Source organism: Vulpes vulpes, chromosome 12, assembly GCF_048418805.1.
Source record: "Vulpes vulpes isolate BD-2025 chromosome 12, VulVul3, whole genome shotgun sequence".
Taxonomy (NCBI): Eukaryota; Metazoa; Chordata; class Mammalia; order Carnivora; family Canidae; genus Vulpes; species Vulpes vulpes.
Window position 1 is genome coordinate 98,675,262 of NC_132791.1, and position 20,115 is coordinate 98,695,376.

Sequence of the window (20,115 nt, forward strand, 5' to 3'; positions counted from 1 at the left end):
TGTAAATGAAAATATATTGTTTCTTTTTGTTTAGTTTTTTTTTTTTTTTGGGAGAGGGAGAGAATCTTTTTTATTTTTTATTTTATTTTATTTTATTTATTTATTTTTATTGGAGTTCAATTTGCCAACATATAGCATAACACCCAGTGCTCATCCCATCAAGTGCCCCCCTCAGTGCCCGTCACCCAGTCACCCCCACCTCCCACCCACCTCCCTTTCCATCACCCCTTGTTCGTTTCCCAGAGTTAGGAGTCGAGAGAGAGAATTTTAAGCAGGCTCCACACTCCACGGGGAGCCCAACACGGGGCTATCTCTCACCACCCTGAGATTGTGACCTGAGCTGAAATCAAGATTCAGACACTTAACTGAGTGACCCACCCGGGTGTCCCTAAATGAAATTGTGTTCTTAATTTTTCTTGCTGCTTTGTTATTAGTGTATGAAGAAGCAACCAGTTTCTGCATATTAATCTTGTATCCTGCAACTTCATTGAATTCATTTATTACTTCTAATAGATTTTTGGTGGAATCTTCAGGGTTTTCTATGTATAGTATCTTGTCACCTGCAAATAGTGACTGTTTAACTTCTTCCTTACCAAATGAGTGCCTTTTATTTCCTTTTGTTGTCTGATTACTGTGGCTGAAACTTCCAGTACTATGTTGAATAAAAGTAGTGAGATTGGACATCCTTGTGTTGTTCCTGATTTTAGAGGAAGAGCTCTCAGTTTTTCATCATTGATGTTAGGTATGGGTTTTACATATAAGGCCTTTATTATGTTGAGGTATGTTCTACCAAACCTACTTTGTTGAGAGTTTTTATCACGAACAGATACTGAATTTTGTCAAATGCTTTTTCTGAATCTTCAGATGGTCATGTGATTTTTGTATTTTGTTTTGTTAATATGTCGTATCACTTTGATTGATTTGCAAGTATTAAATCATCCTGTGCATCCCTGAAATAAATTCCACTTGATTGTGGTGAATGATCCTTTTAATGAATTGTTAAATGTGGCTTGCTAATATTTTGTTGAGGATTTATCTCATCAGAGATATTGGTCTGTAGTTCTTGTAGAATGTATTTGGAAGCTTTCCTTCTATTTTTTGGAATAGTTTGAAGAGAACAGGTATTTACTCTTTTTTAAATGTTTGGTAGAATTCACCTGCTCTTCACCCCATTTTATGAAGCTCATGAGACCCTTGAAGCTTATGTGACAGTCTCGTATACTTTACTTCTCAGATCAAAAAGACAGACTCCTGAACGCAGGTTCATGAGTTTCTCAATTTCCCTTCCAATGTGTATTTGTAATTTTTAATGTTACCATTTTGAATGATAGATATTTAGCAGTAGTAATTTTTGTCAGTCTGATATGTGTTGGTTTTAGAGTTTTAAGTCTTCCCAAAAAAAGTGACAGGGCAAATGGTGCTTTTTTTTTTTTTTTTCTTCGTTTAGAATATACAATAACAGGATAAAGGACTTAAAGCAGTCTAGGAGTGACAAGACCTTCTTTCAATTACACTGAAAAATGGATTTTCTATTATTCCGCTAGAGAGCACATTCTCAACTAACCCAGGACTCTCCAGGCTATAGGTGGGAGACCGTGTTGCTGACTGAAGGGCTCATGACTGAGCTCTTTCTTAGTTGCCCAAGTCTGTGTTTGAGGATGATACTTTGCTTCAGGACAGTGTGAGTTAAGAACTACAGGTCTTGGCAACTATTTTATGAAAGTAAAGAGAAAAATAAGTTACTCTTAATGGCCTCATTGAATTGCAATTGCGATCATTAATTTCTTGGTGCCTCTGTTTTGCCAGAAGATTTAAAACTATATTATTTGTTTTTTTGGCTGCCTCATTGCTTTAAATTGTTACATATACTGTTATTTAGTGAGCTATTCCCTGTGAGGATTTTTAAGCTGTTTTTATATCAACTGGACTTTTGGTTAACTATTTTTGTTGTAATGATAACTTCAGTTTCACTCTTCAGTTTCCTCAAGTACCTTCCAGTTTCTTGTAGCTGATTTATGTCTGGTGAATGTAACACTACCTATGTTTGAAGTTGTGCCAGATATTAAGAAAGTGAATGATTTTTAGTTTTTCCTCTGGAAAGCTGATTGTGGAGTCTAAAATGTTACCTTCAAATTCTCCCTGAATGTTAGTATCTTTTTCAAATACTCTATCTAGGACTTGAAACTTTAAGTATTCACATGATATAATCCCAATATGTCTTGCCAATATAATATAATCATATAGAGTTAAATTTTCAATTATTATTTTTGTTCTTTTATTGACCATAAATCCATGAAAATCAAGATTGAACTTTATTCCTCGAAATATTCAGCAGAGTAACTTTCATAGTTTTGATTTTGCTTATAGTGGTTGCATTAAATTTATATTTAGAAATAGATTTCTTGGGGCACCTGGGTGGCTCAGTCAGTTAAGCAGCTGCCTTCGGCTCAGGTCATGATGCCAGGGTCCTCGGATCGAGCCCTGTATCAGGCTCCCTGCTCAATGGGGAGCCTGCTTCTTCCCTCTCCCTCTGCCTGCTGCTCCTCCTGTTTGTGTTCTTTCTGTCAGATAAATAAATACAATCTTAAAAAAAAAAAAAGAAATAGAGTCTTTATTTGGCATTAACTTTGCCCATTATTTTACTTTAAAATAAGTTGTTGATGTGTTCTGGCTAGTATTTGAAGACTGTAATGATTGATTTAACTTCAGAAAATACAGCAAAAAAAATTTAAAAAAGACAAAGTGTAGTAGAAATCTAAATTTGATACATGAAATAAATGTATAGTTAGGGCTTTTTCTACAGAGAATCACAACATACAAATACAATATGCTGGTTATTGAACGTATATTTGCATTTTCATAGGCTAAAAATGACAGCATATGAAACATTCAGATTATGTAAAATGTTCTGGCTTCACATTCTGAGGCTCATATTTTGTTACTAGTGAAGTGAATCTTTCTTCTCTCCTAATTTCTTCTACTTAGGAACCTTAGGACTTGAAATGGTACAAGTGAAGCTGTCAGGTAAGAAGGTAGTTTTGAGGGACACCTGGGTGGCTCAGTGGTTTGGCACCTTTCTTCGGCTCAGGGCGTGACCCCGGGGTCCCGGGATCCAGTCCCACGTCGGGCTCCCTGCATGGAGCCTGCTTCTCCCTCTGCCTGTGTCTCTGCCCCTCTCTCTCTCTCTCTGTGTCTCATGAATAAATAAATTAAATCTTCAAATAAAAAAAAGGTAGTCTTGATCTTAGGTACTATTACGGTAAATGCCTTTTGTACTCTCCCATCTCTATAATTTGTAGAACCTCAGAGCCTGAAGAGGGGAAATGGAAGGAATTGGAACGTTAATATTGCTAATATGTCCATCCTTTTAAGGAAGGAAGGAAAAGAGGAGGAGAATGTAGAAAACACAAAGATGGAAGGTGTCTACCTTAGAAAAGTTTGTATTTGCTCAGGGCAGAGGTGTGGAATGATGCCCAGGAAGTATAATCATGCTATACACTTAACTTCCTGCATCAACACTGGCTAACATTTAGCAGTTCTCAGAGGAGGGATGCCTTGGGTGTAGTCATTCCAGGCTGCCTTGCTGGGAGCAGGCATTGTGGGTAGAGGATCATGTAAGGATACGAAAGAGTATATTCTATGTGGGGGGTGCAGGGAAGGGTATGACAGGAGGCGAGGTGGAACAGTAAGGGTCTTGCATATCTTCCCATAGAATTATGGTTTTCTGTTGGTATAGGGGCACTGTAAATTTGAAGAGGGATCGATTCTGATTGGCTTTGAATTTTAAAAGATCATTGTGGTAGATTACATTCTGGTGAACAATAAATCAGAGTCGGGAATGAGACTCTATATAGGTGGAAAGACCAGTAAGAAAACAATTTAATTATATCTATGTATAGTTTATATATTTATTTATATATATTTAGTTATAATATCATGTTCCTTTATCTGTAAAATGAGAAAATGAGTTATTTTACAGGCTGTTTTGGAGGTTAAAACTAAAAGAAAAAAATTGTAATTTTTTTTTTTTTTTTTTTTTTTTTAGTAGAGGGCCTGGCACAGAGTAAGAACATAGACCTTGACAGCTAAAACAATAATAATGGTGCTATTATTTTTATTTTTGTTATTTTACTGGGAACTATTGGGACTTTGTTTCCCTAAGAATTTTGTATTACTTTATGGAGTTTTGGTAAGATATGTATAGGAATGGACTTGTTCTTACTTACTCTTCTTGTTATATGATCTACATTTTCATTCTGATGACTGTCTGGCTTCAGTTCTGGATAATGTAATTCTAGTGTTTATTTGCATACATTTCCCTCTTTTCTTCTCTTTCTCAGTATGCCTATTGAATGTTTATGGGAGTTGCTCAGTCTGTCATTCATGTTTCTTAATTTGTTTTACATATTTTCAGTCCGTCTCTTTATGAATCATTGCGGATGCCTTCTTCTTCTTTGCTAATTATCACTATTACATTTTTACCTTTGTCAAGTCTACTATTCAACCCATCTTTGAGCTTTTAACCTTAATGTGTATATATTTTTGTTTCTTGAATTCGCGTTTCTTTTCCAGAGCTGTTTTTATTTCACAATATCCTGTTCTTGCTTGATAAATTTGATTTCTTTATCTCTTAAAACATACTTATTTTAAGTCTGCATTTAGTGTTGTAACTTGGGAAATTCTAACTATTTGGTTGGTTGGTTGGCTGAAATATAGATGGAAACATGGCCCACGGTGAGTGAATTAAAAATGCTGGATTAACCTTTGTTTAGTGTAAAGGAAGGGATTAAAAAGCTTAGGGAAATTGGAACAGTAGAACTGTTAGATATTTCATTTTAAACCTGCTCACCCACCCTTGGAAGGTCCAGAAGACATACTTTTCACCACTGCTGTGAGAAATAAATTTGTGAGGGAAACCCCGGAAATCCTGAAGAGCTTTGTGATCTCTCTTCTCTTGTAGGCCAGACCTTATAGTAGGAAATTTGGTCAGTGGATAAGGGAACCTAAGTGCAATGTGAGTAACTGGATCCTGGGTGACAGGGGCCAAGTAGCAGCACTCAGCTCCCAAAGACAGGGTAGGTATGACTATTGTCATGGATAGCAGATTCAAAGCAGACTTGTGGCATTGACTAGTTGATCGTGGTGTTCCTAGAAGTGAAATAGGTAAGAAGCCTACTAAATTCTTACCTGATCTCTATTAGCAGAAATGTTCTAGGTCAAGTGAACAAAAGTCTAACCGGAATCATAAAATAAAGAGCCATATCCCCATAATCAGTTACCAGACTTGAACCAGTTTATAGACCCTGAACCCTTCAAATGAAAGAAAGGCTATATCCCCTTAAGGAAGAACCACCCCCCCCAACACTGCCAAAAATTTATACTGTTAATTTTTTCCCCAGTCTTTTCCAAAGGGGCCTATGGCCTTTTACTAGGGTAAAAGGAAGTAATCAGATTTTCAGGTTCTGAACTGACACTAAATTCTAGTAAATTCTAGGAGACCTAAAATGTCACTGTGGTCCTTTAATCAGAGTTGGGACTTACAGAAGTCTGATGATCAATGGAATTTCACCTTTGGTCCATTTCATGGTGGGCCCAGTGGATCCCTTAACCCATCCTGTGATTATTTCCCCTGTTTCAGAATGCATATTTAGAGTAGACCTATTCAGCAGTTGGCAAAATCCCCACGTGGAGCTTTTGACCTGTGGAGTGAGGGCTGTCGTGGGAAAAACCAAGTGGAAGCCACTAGAACTGTTTCTATCTAGGAAAATAGTAAATCAAAACCAATAGTGCATTCCTTGACAGATTGTACAGATGAGTGCCACTATTAAGAACAGGTAAGATGCAGAGTTAGTGATTCCAGTCATATTCAATTTGCTTCTTTGTCCTGGTGGAAGACATGGATTTTGGAGAATGACAGTAAATTATTGGAAGCTTAACCAAGTGGTGAGTCTGATTGCAGCTACTGTATAAGGTATGGTTTCATTGCTTGAGCAAATCAACACATCCCCCTGGTATTCTGCTGTTAGTCTGGCAAATGCTTTTTCTTCATACCTGTGAATTAGGTTACCAGAAGTATTCGGCTTTCAGCTGGCAAGGCCAGCAATACACCTTCACTGTCAGGGATATATCTCAGGGGTATCTCAGCTCTCCAGTCCTGTGTCACAGTTTAGTTGACAGGGATCTTGATCACCTTTCCCTTCCACAGGATATCACATTGGCCCTTTATGTTGATGACACTCTACTCATTGGTCTAGTGAGTAAGGAGTAGTAACTGCTCTAGACTTACTGGTATGATATTTGGTTGTTAGAGGGTAGGAAATAAATCCAACTAAAATTCAGAGGACTTTATCTCATTAAAATTTCAGGGGTGGCATGGGGCATGAAAGATACTGCTTCTAAAGTAAAGGGCGAGTTGTTGCATCTGGTCCTTCTTGCAATTTTTGGACCTATTTGAATTTTGTGGGTAGCGTATTCATTTGGGTATATTACTCTGGCCCATTTACTGAGTGACTGGAAAAATTACTAGTTGTGTGTGGGGCACAGAAGAAGATAAGGCTCTGCAGTAGGTCCAGGCTTTCATGTAGCTGCTCTGCCGGTTGGGCCATATGATCCAGCAGATTCATTGGCATTTGAAATATCAGTGAAAGATAGGGATGCTGCTTGGAGCCTTTGGCTGACCTGTATAGGTAAATTGCAACATAGGCCCATAGGATTTTGGAGCAAAGCCCTGCCGTCATCCACTGGTAATTACCATCCTCTTGAGAAACATGAGAAACAGCTTTTTTGGTCTGCTAGTAGACCTTTGTAGAGACCGAACACTTAACCATAAGCCTTGCAATCTGAGCTGGATATCATCTGACCCACCAAGTCATAAAGTTGGGTATACACAACAGCACTGTGTCATCAGATGGAAGTGGCATATATGAGATCAACTTGAGAAGACCCAGAGGGCACAGAGAAGTTACAAGAAGAAGTAACCCACGTGCCCATGGCCCTGCTTTCATTACACTGCCTTCTCTCTCCTCAATTGCATCTGATTTTGAAAGGTGTTCTCTATGATCAGCTCATAGAGGAAGAGAAGACTTGGGCCTAGTTTCCAGATAGTTTTGTAAGTCCCCCTGAAAGTGGATAGCTGCAGCAGTACAGTCCCTTTCTGGGACAGACTTGAAAGACATTGGTGAAGGGAAATCAGCCCAGTGGGCAGAACTTTGAGCAGATTACCTGATGGTTCATTTTGCTTGGAAGGAGAGATGGCCAGATGTGCAATTATGTACTAGTTCATCAGGCCAACGGTTTGGCTGGATAGTCAGGGAGTTGGAGGGAACATGATAGGAAAATTGGTGACAAAGAAATTTCAGGAAGAGATGTGTGAGTAGGTCTCTGATGGCCAAAATAAAAAAAAGAAAAAAAAAAAAGAAAAGGATTTTGTGTCTCATATGAATTTTCCTCAGCAGAGGAAAATTTTCATTATCAAGTGGATAGGATAACCTATTCTCTGGATATTTGTTAGCCTCTTCCCCAGCTACCTCTATTATCACCCGGTGGGCTGGCTTATGAACAAAGTGGCCATGGTGGCAGTGGTGGAGTTATATACGTTCTTAGTAACATGGATTTGCGTTCGCCAAGGCTGACCTGGAAATGTGCGCTGCTGGCCGCCCAAATTTGCCAGCAACAGAGACTAACACTGAGCCCCTTTATGGGGCACCATTCCCTAGGGTCATCAGCCAACTACTAGGGATTGAGTTTGATTGAAGTTATTTACACTGGACTGCTTCCCTCATGGTAAGGGCAGGCAGCATTTACTGCAATAGACACTCTGGATATAGATTTGCATTTCCTATATGCAGAGTTTCTTCCAAAACTCTCCTCTATGGAGTTATAGAATGCCTTATCTACCATCATGGTTTTCCACACAACATTGCATCTGATCAAGGAATTCTCTTGTATCATTGGGTCAGTGGAATTCACCTATTTTATCATGTTCTCCTGTACCTTGAAGCAATTGCCTTGATCGAATGGTGGAATTGTCTTTGAAAACTCAGTTACAGTGCCAGTTAGGTGCCATTACCTTGTGGGGCTTGAGCCAGGTTCACTAGAAGGCTGTATATGTTCTGAATCAGGTGTTTCTTCTCATAGCCAGGATTTACAGGTCCAGATATCAAGAGATGGAAATGGGAGCGGCACCACCCATTTTTGTCCCTAGTGACCTACTGTGAAAACTCTTGATGCCTCTTCCCATGATTTTATGCTCTGTACCCTGGAAGTCTTAGTTCCAGAAGGAAGAATGTTTCCACGGGAAACACAACAATGATCCCATTGAACTAGTTTAAGATTGCCACCTGCCGCTTCAGACTCTTCATGCCTCTGATTCAGCAGGCAAAGAAAGGTGTTACAGTGTTAGCTGGAGTGATTGATCCTGACTACCAAGAGGAAATCATACTATTGCTTCATAGTGGAGGCAAGGAAGAGTTTCTCTTGAATACAGAAGATCCCTCAGGGTATTTCTTAGTATTACTATGCCCTGTATTATGGTCATTGGAAAACTACAACAACCCAATCCAGGCAAGACTATAAATAGCCTGGAGCTTCAAGAATAAAGGTTTGGGGTACCCCACCTGGTAAAGAAACCATGATGAGCTGAGGTGCTTGCTGAATGCAAAAGAATACAGAATGGGTAGTGAAAGAAAGTAGTTATAAATACTAGCTACAGTGACTTGACCTTTACAGAAACAAGGACTGTAATTGTCATGAGTAATTTTCTCTTTATTTTGTTAATGCGTATACATGTTATGTGCATGTGTGTGTATATGCATATTGTGTGTATATACACACATGCACTATATATATAAAATATTGTATATACAGGGATCCTTGGGTGGCGCAACGGTTTGGAGCCTGCCTTTGGCCCAGGGCGTGATCCTGGAGACCCAGGATCGAATCCCACATCGGGCTCCCGGTGCATGGAGCCTGCTTCTTCCTCAGCCTGTGTCTCTGCCTCTCTCTCTCTCTCTCTGTGACTATCATAAAAAAATATATATATATATATATATATTGTATATACAGGAAATACCTTTGTTTTCTTCCCTCTCTTATTCCCTTATCATGTAACTCAAGATATATTGACTTTATTTCATAATATTTATTTAAATATTATTTTATATAACAGTATTTAACCTAATGGGTTATTAGGGAGAAGAACAAACTTCATTCAAAGACTTTAGCTCCTCTTCTGGGGATTAATGCATTTTCAGTTGTACATAAGGTAGTTTTATCATGTTAGGCTGAATTATGTATTTGTTATTGTTTATTTGGAGATTTAAGGAGGTATGATGAATATGGGTATCACCTTGAGAAGGAGTGCACTTGTGATGATAAATTTTATGTGTTAACTCATTTGCACCACAGGATGCTCAGACATCTGGTCAAACATTGTAGGTGCATCTGTGAGGGTATTTCTGGATGAGATTAACATTTGAATCTGTAGGCTGAGTAATGTGGCCCTCCTTAATGTGGGTGTAGTAATGTGGGTGGGTATCATCTCATCAGTGGAAGTCCTGAATAGAACAAAAGGGTTGACCCTCCTTTAACTAAGAGGGACCTCCTCTTGCCTGAATGCCTTGAGATGGGACAGCAGTCTTTCTCTGACTTTGGACCCAAACGGAAACATTAGCTCTTCTTCAGTCTTGAACCTATGGGCTATTAGACTGGAACTACACCATTCACTTTCATGTTTCCAACTTTCTGACTACAGATCTTGGAACTTCTTAGCCTCCAGAACTGTGAGCCAGTTTTTTAGAATAAATCTACACACACACACACATACACACACACACGACACACACAATCCACTTGGTTCTATTTATCTGAAGACATAGGCTAGTTACTGTTTGCCTCTCTCAGCCTTAAGAATCCTACATTACCTGGTTAGGTTTAGAAATCTGACTTTTCACTTGTGATCCTTTTTCTACTTGAGAATCAAGGTAGATGACATGATTTCATACCCTTCTCATTAGTGGTTTTTCTAGTTCCTGTTAATTGTTAGGATAGTTTCTTGTTGTCGTCTGGGCCACATACTCACCAGCATTCGGTATTATAAACCTAGCCTGTATCAGTGTGATTGGACATCTTAAGAGCTTGCCCACACTTTACTTAGGACAGTTTCACAGCAGCATTGTAGTGCTGCAATCAATGAGAAAGTTACAAACTGTCTAAATCAATGGGCTGTTGTTCCTCCAGTTCTTTATTCCCTAGATATAAAGTGCATATAAAGTGATAGAGAAAGATGACTGCAGGCACACAGGATGGCAAGAATGAAGGGAAACTGCAGTGGCCCCCAAACCTGGTGATCTAGAGGGAGCTCCATGTCCCCGAAAGTAGTGCAAGTGAGGAGGACATATGCATCACCTCACTGCATATCACATATGTGTTCTCCTCTCAATCTAGGGCCACTTTTTAGATGTTACTAATCTAGCAAGTCTCAAATCTGGTCACTAGTGAAGCACCAGGAAGGGGTGTGTGTGTGTGTGTGTGTGTGTGTGTGTGTAGGTATGTGGTGGATCATCATGAAAACTTGGTGTTTTTGAGTCTATCATTTGTACTAGGAATACTTTTATTAGTGATAGATATAACTAGTTTAAATATGAAGTTCAAAATTCTAACCGCTAACAAATGATACTGGAAAACAAAAACAAATGTATTCTTTTCTGTTAGTAATCAATTTCTGCTTGCTCTTAGCTGGTAAGTAGTTTCAAGCTGGAGAAGTATAAGAAAACAATCATGAGAAAGAACTTTGCAAACAGATGCCTATTATTTGATTTTAGCTACAGAAAACCACACTCTGAAATTGTGCAATACCGGTGTTCCATGGGAGGAAAATTTGAGAACCACCAAACTTCCCTAATCTGTTCCTTTTCACCAGTGTCAAACCTGGCCTCTATATACTTTGACTTACTCAAGATTTCAAGGACACATAGTTCCAGGCAGAGTCATGACTAGAGCCCAGGCACCCACACTGTTCGTCAGGTGGGCTTTCTATCCTTGGAAAATGGGCCATATGTATGCATGCATGTCTGTCTGTCTATCTATCTATCTATCTATCTATCTATCTATCTATCGACACTAGAATGTATATCCTGGTGTGGCTCTGGGGCCAACTTAGTTTCAAGAGATTTTGCCTCTGAGGGCAATGACCTTATCAGGCATAGACAATTTCCTGTGTCATTAAGATGTTCCTTGGCAGGATATTATTTTTCTTGGTGAATATATTGTGGTGTAAAACATGCTCACAGAGCCAGGTCTCTGTTTTTCCTGAATGAATTAGCTGTATCGTAGCTTATCTGTGGCAAATCTTGCTTTTAAGTTTATTGACAGCGACTCCTGTCATTAGTGACTTGCTTGGTTGAGGTCTTGGCTTTCTTCTTCTTCTTCTGACTTTTTAGCAGCCTGAGTCACAGCCTGGAGGTTCTTTGAAACCAAACCTTTAGCCATTCTTTGTGTTGCAGGAAGAGTTTGGGAAATAGTAACTCTTCTTAAAAGGGTACTTTGGTTTCTTCATCGAGGTCTTTCCTCTTTTCACCAGCCTGAGGTAGGTTCTTGTCTGTCCTAGAAAAACCAGTGCTCGAGGGTCATGGTAGAGATCTGGGGTCTTCCCAGTTGCCTCTGGGTCAGCACTTCGTAGCACACCTTTGTTGATGTTGAAAATGAATTTCCAGATCCTCAAGTACACCCAAATGGAAACAAAATCCTCAAAGGAACACTTTGAAGTTCCCTAAGGATACTGTTCTATCCTCCACTTTACTCATAAATTTTGTCCCAGAACTCATAATGTGCAGGATAGTGGATACAGTATGTGCTCTGTGAGCACCCAATTAGTCATTCATTACTATTTAAATAGCTTGTTTCAGTGCATAAGTGAGCCAAAAGTATACATAAATTTTTTTTTTTTTTTTTTTTAAGTATACATAAAATTAAAGATTCCGGGCAGCCCGGCTGCTCAGCAGTGTAGCGCCACCTTCGGCCCAGGGCGTGATCCTGGAGACCTGGGATCGAGTCCCACGTCCGGCTCTCTGCGTGGAGCCTGCTTCTCCCTCTGCCTGTGTCTCTGCCTCTCACTCTGTGTGTGTGTCTCTCTCATGAGTAAATAAATAAAATCTTTATTAAAAAAAAAAAGAATTAGAGATTCATTATACTCTAAAAGTAGCATAATACTTTAAAAAATTCAATTAAAAATTCACTTAAAAAAGATTATTTATATATTTATTTGAGAGAGAGAGAGAGAGAGAGAGAGAGAGACAGCATGAGCAGTGGGGAGAGGGAGAGGGAGAGGGAGAGGGAGAGGCAGGCTCCCCACTGAGCAGTGAGCCTGATGTGGAGCTCGAACCTAGGACATGGAAATCGTGACTTGAGCTGAAGGTAGATGCTTAGCCGACTAACCCACCCAGGCACACCTAAAATTAGCATAATACTTTTGGCAAAGTTTATTAAAAATGTTTTGAAGAGCATAAGGTGTAGTCTTTGTTCAGGTTGCAAGAATAACTAGCAGTATATATTTAGAGAAATATAGAAATTTGTAATCTGTCTTGTTTTGGTAAATTGAATTATTTTTAAAGAATTAGTTTCAAAAATATGTAAAAGAATTAATAAATTTGGGGTTTGGCATGGTTTTCACCTCTTAAGAGGAGTCATAATAGTGCTCACTTATCTTAACGAAGATTAAATGAAAGAAGTTGTGCTTGTGACATGCTCACACAGTAACTGGACACTGTCCATAAATGTCAGCTGCCATTGTCATTTTTCTTCTGGTGAAGAGTCACTGTCCCAAATTTACTTAGGGTTCAGATGCAGCATTTTGGCATAAGTTGCAAATTATAAAGATGAAAACTACTGTAAAAATCTTTTGGAAAATACAATGCTACTTGTTTTTCATTGGAGGAAAAGCTTACATTTCTCTTTTAAAATTTATTTTAAAATATGTTAATATTTAGGCTTAACTAGTTCATAGTTGTCTCCTAAAAGGATTGAATTATATTATACTCAAATATTTTTTTTGTTGGCTTCCTTGTTCATTTATACACTTCTATGCATGATACTATTATAATGTGACCATAAAGTGCATATTTGTGCCTATTACTTACAAAGGTTTTTTAAGATAACTTTTTGGCTTACATTTAATAGATGTACCCAAAGTTGGGCTTGGTTTACCTTAACAGGTGGCAGAGAGATTTTGTAAAGTTCTAAAATATTGGGGGAAAATTCCGTTTAAGAAAATATGGCCAAAGTACCTATGTTTGTCACTGCTTACCCAGAGCACAGAATATTTGATCTTCTTGAGCCATATGCTTATTTTTGGTGATTTCTTTTCCTGCAGAGTTAACTTTGAAGTTTCTTGATACGGGTATAGTTCTCACAACTAAGGACTTGGGAAGGACTGCAATTAATTAAGATGGACACAGTGAGGAAAAGAAGCGCCCACTTATGCCAGTTGGAGAAGGAAAAGCCATAGTAACCATATCTGGTTGTACTGGTTTGAGTGAGGGTTAGGAGCAATCTGGAAGGGATTTTTACTAAACCCTCATCCCTGCCTTTCCCCCCCAGCAGTGCAGGGAATTCAGAACAGTGATCTTAGTAGCATTCAAATGGTCAGCTGGTTTCCAGTGGGGATTTTTACTAAGGAGCGACCAGTTGTGATCTGTGATTCTTATCAAGGTTGGAAGTTCCTTTATTAAGGTTCTCTGAAGTGTTACTATGTGGGAAACACCGTTTTGTTTTGGCATGTAGGTATTATGTATTCGAGGTTGGTGTAGACTCCATTTTTCAGGAAACAAACAAACGTCATAGAGCATTTTATGCTTTTCTTTTGTATTCTGCTCTCACCATACTTTAGAAAGTGTTTTCTTACTCTAAGTTGACTACCAGAGGAGTTATTTGAATGTGAATGAGACAATCTCTTGGTCTGTGTTTCTATTATGTATACATATAAGCCATTTGTGTGTGTGTGTGTGTGTGTGTGTGTGTGTTTCAACATTACTACTATGGAGGAAAATAAAATTGGAACCAGCAAGGTGATGAAAAGGCCACTGTGGAAGTTGAATATGAAAGAATAGTGCTTTCAAGACGAAGGAGGGATTGATGTGGCTTGGGGGTTGAGGTTTGTTTTTGTTTCAGCTACCATCTTAGAGACAATAGTGAATCAGAACTGTATCAGGCAGGCAGGTTTTAATGCCTCTTTCCAAACAGAGATGTCTCTCTTAGATACACTGGGAAAAGCTAACATAGACAGTCTATTTGTTCTGCTTCTCATTTTACCCTTGTGGAATGAAAAAATCCTGCTGAACAGTGCCAACATTAGTTTAGGCTGAAACACATAATTGTGTTGTGTAATAAAGGAATTTAAAAATTCCTGTTCCCCTCACCCCTGTGGTTCTTTTTCATAGAACAGGCTAATGGTGAAATACTTTTGCAAGTGTTCCCATTCATCTCTGACTGATGCAAGATGAGTAGTGGCTTGTGGTTTGCTAATTATTGGAGCCCTAATTTCTTTGGCAAGTCTGTCCTCTGTAGATTTCCTTTTGGCAGTGAAAATATTTACCCACACGACAAGATGAGCACTAGCGTCTTTGGTTGAAACAACATCTGTGTACTGAGATTCTCCATAGGATGTGTGTTCTTTTTTATTCAAAGCAGCAGATTAGCTTTCTTTGGTCAATTGGGTTGAGACTTAGAGTTCTTAACTACTTGCTTGTTTCCTAGCTCAACTCAAAATGTATCTGAGACTGGTGGCTCCCATTCCAACCACAAAAATGACCATATCATAATGTCCACATTCAAAAAGAAGACAATAAATTTGAATGTACTTGACTACTTAAGCAGTTGTCTTAGGGGAAGTCTTTCTAGAACCTTGCTGCCCAAACTGTGGTTTAGAAATGAACACTACTATCCTTTGAGAGCCTGTATCCCAGAGAGCCAGAGCAGTCTCTGGCCCTGCCCCAGTCAGATGGAATCAGACCTTGCATTTTAACAAGATGTCACTTCTTTTTGGATGCACAATAAAGTTTGAGCAGCTCCACTCTGGAATGTATTGAGTCTATAAAGACAATCTATGCTGTATTGCTGTTACTAATGGAGTTGTTAGGTTTATCACTCATTTTTGCACTTTCCACAGAAGTTAAGTTCCTCTGAAATACAAAGAAATAAAGTTTATTTTTTTATGTATTTATTTATTCATGAGAGACATACTGAGAGAGAAACAGAGACATCGGCAGAGGGAGAAGCAGGCTCCCTGCAGGGAGCCCAATGCAGGACTCAATCCCAAATCCCAGGATCACGCCCTGAGCCCAAGGCAGATGCTCAACCCCTGAGCCACCCAGGCGTCCCAAGAAATAAAAGTTTAATGTGTGCACAAGTAGAGAAAAAAATCTGAATCCGTTCTTTTTTTTCTTTAATAATAATAATTTGGTTATAGTCTTATGTTCTGTTCTACAAGGTTAGCAACATGCTCAAAGCTGTGGCATTGGACTCTCATTTAAAATCTTGAGTGTTTTTTGTTCTCATTTTAATAGGACACTGAACAAAGTTTGGGGTTGATATTTGGTGTGTGCAAAGAAAATAGAAGTATATTCAAAGTAGAAATTAGAAAGTGCTCATGCACAGAGACAAAAATAATACCTACCCCAAACATGCTCATCTTTTTATAATAATGATGTTGTGAATCATATTGTTTCTTACTCGACATTAGACTTGTAAGAAGAAAGTTATTTACTTTGTTGCCACATTATGATATTAAAGATTTTTTGATGAAGAAGACCCCTAGGGACGCCTGGGTGGCTCAGCGGTTTAGTGCCTGCCTTCGGCTCAGGGCCTGATCCTGGAGTCCCGGGATCGAGTCCCGCATCAGGCTCCCTGCATGGAACCTGCTTCTCCCTCTGCCTGTGTCTCTGCCTCCCTCTCTTGGTGTCTCTCATGAATAAATAAATAAAATCTTAAAAAAAAATCCCTGAAGTATCAATACAATCTTATTTGAACAGGTATCAAGGGGCACCTGGGTGGCTCAGTTGGTTAATCATCTGCCCTCAGCTCAGGTCTTGATCCCAGAGTCCTGGGATCGAGTCCCATGTTGGGCTCCTTCCCCTTCCTCTGCCACTTCTCCTGCTGTGCTCTCTCTGTCAAATGAATAAAGAAAATCTTTAAAAATGATTAGGTATCAAGGACATGTTCTAAGACTTTATTTTATTCTTTTATTTTTTTTGAGATAGAGAGTGAGAGCGGGAGGAGGGGCAGGAGGAGGAGAGAGGATCTCAGCAGGTTCCACGCTCAGTGCAGAGCCTAACTTAGGGCTTGATCTCAGGGTCCTGAGATCATGACCTCAGCCAAGATCAAGAGTCAGACTCTTGAACAGCTGAGCCACCCAGGTGCTCCTCTAAGACATATTTAAAACAAACAAAACCAACCTTTTCAGTTTGTTGTGAATGTCAATCTTTGGTTATATGCCCAGTTCTCATTAATTTACTCATTCACTTCATTTATTTATTGAGCATATGCTTTGAAATGACACTGCGAAGCATGGCCCTTTCCCTTCTAGGATTTAGAAGTTTTCATTATGTTCTCTTAATTTAAAAAAAAATCTTTTTAGTAGGACTTTTTTCCTTCAGATTTATAGTAATAGGAATAGACATATAATTGAATTACCTCAGAAAGATGTTTTTCAAATAATTGAAAATTACTCTGAGCCTAGTATTCTTCATACTTTTTTAAAGATTTTATTTATTTACTCATGGGAGACACAGAAAGAGAGGCAGAGACACAGGCAGTGGGAGAAGCAGGGTCCCTGAGGGAAGCCTGATGTGGGGACTCTGGGGATCATGCCCTGAGCCAAAGGCAGACGCTCAACTGCTGAGCCACCCAGGTGCCCCATTCTTCATACTTTTGCCTAGAGATTATGACACGCAACTTATAAATATGAGGGAACCAGTCAGTTCCCTTAACCAGTTTTTAAGGTACTGAATTATACATTTAATTTTCTAAGTCATGTGGCTGAAAGTGGCATCAACTGAAAAGATTTAAAGGAAGAAAACACTATACCATCTATTTAGATTCTTCTTAACATTTAGCAACAACCTGTAAGTATCCCATCTTCCTTGAATCTTTAAAGAAAAGTAACCCTACTACTCACTTCTTTCTTTTTTTAACTCACTCCTAACAGATGCCAAAAATAATTTTAGTTTTTCTTTTGTGATTCATTTATTTCTTTATAGCTCAGTTGGATTTTATAAGTTGATCGGTTTAAAATATCTTTTCAGAATTATGGCCATTGTGTTTGGTTTCAAATACATAAATTTCAACTCACATTTGTAAAATCTTCACAAACTGATTAAAAAACACCTTTCATCAGAAACCCTGGTTCTCCCCCCTCCACTATAAGAAAGAGAAAACAACTTTGATGGAGCTGTTGCTAAAGAGGAAATTGGCATTATGGCTATTCTTCTCACACTTCATTTTTCTTAAAGATATGGTATCCCCCAATGCTCCATTAATAGGGAGCTCCTATGAACATGGTGCCTGAATTTGAAAAATTTAAAACAATTATGTTCTTTTTATCTGCTGCTTGGGACGCACTAATCTTCTCCTGTCAGTCAGATGCAATTAGGTTGAAATGTTAAGCTGTCATATATTGGTGGTAAGGAAGTCAAATGTTTTCTTTTAAATGGGGGAACCATTTATGAGAGAGGTCCAGAATAAATCTTGAGCATTTGGTTAGAAGGTTTAGCCACAAAAGACATCCACCCAAATGGTAATTATCTTTGAAATCAGTCTATGAATTGGCTTAATTTTTGAAAACTGTCCAATTTTCTGATTTTTTTAATTGTCAAATTAGGAGAAAAAATTGTTGTCCTTTTTGTACTTTCTCATCTCTTTTTGTGTTTTGTGTGTTAAATACAATTACTGGGAAATCATAAAGATAAACTCAGTTATATGTAAACTTTTTTTTTTTTAAGATTAATTTACTTATTTGAGAGAGAGAGAGAGAGAGAGAGACTGAGACCACAGGTGGGAGAGGGAGAAGATGAGGGAAAGAATCTCAAGTAGACTTCCTGCTGAGCATGGAGTCTGAAGTGAGGCTCGATTTTACTCCCTTAGACCATGGCCTGAGCAGAAATCAGGACTTGAAAGCTTAACCAACTGAGCCACCCAAGCACCCTCGGTTATATGTAAACTTTTAATTGGTAATAACAAATATCCTTATAGTTTGAATCATCTGCATTGTATCATATTGGACATATAAAGTCTCAAGTAATTTTTTTTTTAAGCTGTCAGCATTTCTAAACTCATGCCAGTATTGTGGAAGTGCTTGAGACTAAGCATCCCACAAGGAAGAGCCTCACTTCTGGTTTGGGAAACATATTTCAAAAATAAAGTATGTTACATACAAGTTGAAAAAAGTAAAGGAATGCTATTAAAGAATCAGTGAAGATAATCAGCCTCTTTAATAAGATTTACTATTAGATCAAGCAGTATAAAGTAGGAAAACAGCTGAAGGTAAACTCAGTTGGGTACATTTCATATGATTCAACCTATTTACAGTTCTCTTTTGGAATTGACTGGTTTGGTCTAGCTAAACTCTTTTTTTCCCCCTCATCTCCTTGGTAAGAGACTTTTATTGAATATGCCTTTAGCCAGATAAAATTCAGCACAGCACTGGGTCTGGCCAGAAGTTCAGGTTCAGGCTCTTAGTGATAAATAGTTTGAAAAATTCGGCTTTTTACAAAATCTGATCATTCATATAATGGCATTTCAGTACTTACATTTATTGATATGTTATAATTATTAATCTAATACTATAAACTCAGAATTAGTCAAGAGAAAAAGTTTTGGGTGGCACCAGACAATGAATGTCTGAAAGTTGAGTGGCCCAAGTTTAGGTGGAAAAAATCTTTTACTGAATTTGAGTTGGAAAAAGAGTTGGTGCATACTTGTGGTCACTGACTTTCTTTCCTATTTTATGTGCCAAAATCAGAATTATAGATCCTAACCACTTCCCAGTATCTTAATTTAATTCTGAGTATAAGAGTGCTTTTACATATTATTTTTGTGTTTTAGTTTAATGAAAATTATTAAAGCATTCTGAACAGAAAAGAAAATTTAATGTACCATTTTGATATCGAACAGAATTTCTGAAATAGAGGTAAAGATTTTCCAAATAGGATCATCGTATGTACTTATAAGCCACTTTCCTTTTAAGTCCAGAAAAATGTGGACTGGCCAAGTATTCAAGAAGAAAGACTAAATATACTTCCTGGCTTTTTCCATTTTTGTCTCTAAAATCTACCTTGAAATATCAAATATTTTCATTTAAATTTTCAGTAACTGAGATTGTGATGTGCAGTTGTCTGCATTACTGGCAAGAATATATACAAAGAATAGAGAATATTTATGTGTAAAAACATAAAAGTAGCCTTAATAAATACTTTCTTACTTCTGATACAAAAGTGTTTTATAAACAAGGCAAACAACTGTATAGAAAGTCTCTGTTATCACATCAACCCTACTGTTCTGTTCTTCCCTCAGAGTACAGTTTTTTGTTGAATCTTTTGAGAAATATTTTTATGTACATATCAATGCATATTCTTTTAAAATTTGCATAAATGTTTTATTCTGCCCCTTGCTGGAATACACACTCTTATTTATGTACATAGATGTAACATAATAATAATATCTCATTTTGATTTATATTTATTTCATTTTGAGGAGGGGTCAGTATCTTTGTGTATGTATTTGTTGTCAATTTATACAAATATTCTCTGCTGATTGCCTATTCATAACTATGTCTTTTTCCTAAGGATAGTTTGTTTTTCTTCTTAGGCATGTTCTTTGTATATGTGAACATTAGCTATTTGTCATAGTGAAGGTAATTTTTCCTCCACTTTGTCACTTGCTTTTTAATTATTTGGTAGTTTTTGGCACTATATAGAAATTTTTCATCTGCCAAGTAATCAATCTGTAGTCAGTCAAATTATCAGTCTTTTTCTTCACAATCTTGAGTTTGTGTCCTGCTTAATATATTCCCTGATCAAAGATTATAAATATATTTACCCATACTTTTTCTAGTATTTTTAAGATTTC

General features: G+C 37.9%; 1 protein-coding gene across 1 annotated transcript in view; it reads left to right on the forward strand.

The window, feature by feature from the left end:
• Positions 1 to 20,115, forward strand: part of GMDS (GDP-mannose 4,6-dehydratase) — a 576,788-nt gene that overhangs the window by 80,197 nt on the left and 476,476 nt on the right. The window lies entirely within an intron of this gene.